The following is a 2844-nucleotide window of genomic DNA, read 5'->3' as shown; positions in this document are numbered from 1 at the left end:
TATGCATACACACATATGCATACATACACATGTATATACACATGTATACTCACGTGCATACACACATAGATACTCGCGTGTATACATACGCACACATATATACACACATGTACATACACAGAAACACACAGAAGTTACAACACGGAAACAGGCCATTCGGCCCATCCAGTCTGTGTCGGTGTTTACCCCCCATGTGACCAAATAGTCCTGATCACATTAACCTGCCCTGTCCGCATATCTCTGAAACCCCTTTTCCTGAATCCACCTCTCCAATCCAACCTTCAATGTTGACACAGTTTCTGCCTCAGTCCCTGACCCAGGAAGTGAATTCCACAGCCTCACGACTCTCTGTGTGGAGAGGTTTCTCCTGCTCACTGTTCTAAATCTCTTACATTTAATCTTGTATCTCTGGCCCCTCGTTCTAGACCCTCAACTACTGGAACAGGCTGTTTCCATCGAGCCTGGCCCATCCTTTCATACCTTTAAACACCTCGATCACATCGCCCTGTAATCTGTGTTGTTCTAACGAAAAAAGACAACTTTTCAAGTCTTTCTTTGTCATTTTATTTCTTCACACCAGGCACCATCCGAGTGAATCTGTGTCGTACTCTCTCTAAACCCTCGATATCCTTGCCACAGTGCGGAGCCCAGTACTGCACCAGTGCTCTAACGGAGCTTTATTAAGGTTCTACACCGGCTCCTCATTATCTCGTCTTTTATATTCTGTACCTGGTGATAAAACCCAGATTTCCATTAGTATTTTTACAGCCTTATCACCCCGAGGAGCTGCTTTAATGTCCTGTGAACCTGTTCCCCAAATCCCTCTGATCCCACAGCCCCGCGCCTACTTCCCCAAATCCCTGAGCTCCCCCACAGCCCCGAGCCTACTTCCCCAAATCCCTGAGCTCCCCCACAGCCCCGAGCCTACTTCCCCAAATCCCTCTGCTCCCCACAGCCCCGAGCCTACTTCCCCAAATCCCTCTGATCCCACAGCCCCGAGCCTACTTCCCCAAATCCCTCTCCTCTCCCACAGCCCCGAGCCTACTTCCCCAAATCCCTCTGCTCTCCCACAGCCCCGAGCCTACTTCCCCAAATCCCTGAGCTCCCCCACAGCCCCGAGCCTACTTCCCCAAATCCCTCTGCTCCCCCACAGCCCTGAGCCTACTTCCCCAAATCCCTCTCCTCTCCCACAGCCCCGAGCCTACTTCCCCAAATCCCTCTGCTCTCCCACAGCCCCGAGCCTACTTCCCCAAATCCCTCTGCTCTTCCCCAGCCCCGAGCCTACTTCCCCAAATCCCTCTGCTCCCCCACAGCCCCGAGCCTACTTCCCCAAATCCCTCTGCTCTCCACAGCCCCGAGCTTACTTCCCCAAATCCCTCTGCTCCCCCACAGCCCCGAGCCTACTTCCCCAAATCCCTCTGATCCCACAGCCCCGAGCCTACTTCCCCAAATCCCTCTCCTCTCCCACAGCCCCGAGCCTACTTCCCCAAATCCCTCTGCTCCCCCACAGCCCCGAGCCTACTTCCCCAAATCCCTCTGCTCCCACAGCCCCGAGCCTACTTCCCCAAATCCCTCTGCTCTCCACAGCCCCGAGCTTACTTCCCCAAATCCCTCTGCTCTCTCACAGCCCCGAGCCTACTTCCCCAAATCCCTCTGCTCCCCACAGCCCCGAGCCTACTTCCCCAAATCCCTCTGCTCTCCCACAGCCCCGAGCCTACTTCCCCAAATCCCTCTGCTCCCCACAGCCCCGAGCCTACTTCCCCAAATCCCTCTGCTCTCCCCACAGCCCCGAGCCTACTTCCCCAAATCCCTCTGCTCTCCCACAGCCCCGAGCCTACTTCCCCAAATCCCTCTGCTCCCCACAGCCCCGAGCCTACTTCCAGTCACAGTATAATTACTGCTGGTACTTTTTAACAAAATGCATCTCCTCACACTTACTGACATTGAATTCCAGCTGTCACTTTGTAGCCCATTCCCCCAGTTGTCCCTGTGGCCTACTACACATCTCCATTCACATCCATTTGTCCCTGTGGGGCCAATCAGCACCTTGATTGTACTAATTACACCTGTGATCTATGTAAAAACAGTTTCCTGTTAGTACGTGACTTTAGTACTTGGCTCCATTCTGTGCCAGTTATTTGTTGCCATGGTTTCTCACTTTCGTGTTGCAATAAGGTTTCATTTATTTTCAACCAGGAGGCTCTGCAGCCAAGAATGGGCCTCTGTTGTTAATGCTGCTTAGTACGAGTGATGCGATGAAGATGGCTGTCTAAATTTCTTGGGATGTGCTGGGATGTCATGGTTGGGTTTCCAGCTCCTTTCTGCTCCCCTCCCCTGTATTGTAAATGATTCTTGCTGGAGAGCCTTGGGTCCCTGTGGCCTCCTCTTCGATGGCTCTGATAGCTGGGTAAGTTTAGATAATGAACACAAGCCCTCTCTTTACATTTCTTTTGCTGCTGGGTCTATCTTGTATCTCCAGAGGATTCTCCTTCCGTTTCCAAAATCGACAGAGCAACACTAACAGGTGTTGGCGTGGCTCAGTGAGCAGCTCTCTCGCCTCGGAGTCAGAAGGTCGTGGGTTTCAATCCCACGCCAGAGACTGGAGCACAAAGTCCCGTCTGACGCACCCAGTGCAGTACCGAGGGAGTGCTGCACTGTCGCAGGTGCCGTCCTTCGAATGTGCCCTTTCAGGTGGGTGTAAAAGATTCCCACAGTACTATTGGCGAAGTGCAGGGGAGTTCTCCCCGGTGTCCTGGCCAATACTTATCGTTCAAGCAGCAGGTTATTTGGTCATTATCACATTGCTGTTTGTGGGAGCTTGCTGTGTGCAAATTGGCTGCGGAA

This window comes from Somniosus microcephalus, chromosome 23, assembly GCF_052327205.1.
Source record: "Somniosus microcephalus isolate GS21.2 chromosome 23, FLI_Smic_1.0, whole genome shotgun sequence".
Lineage (NCBI taxonomy): Eukaryota > Metazoa > Chordata > Chondrichthyes > Squaliformes > Somniosidae > Somniosus > Somniosus microcephalus.
Note: the sequence above shows the minus strand (reverse complement) of the source record.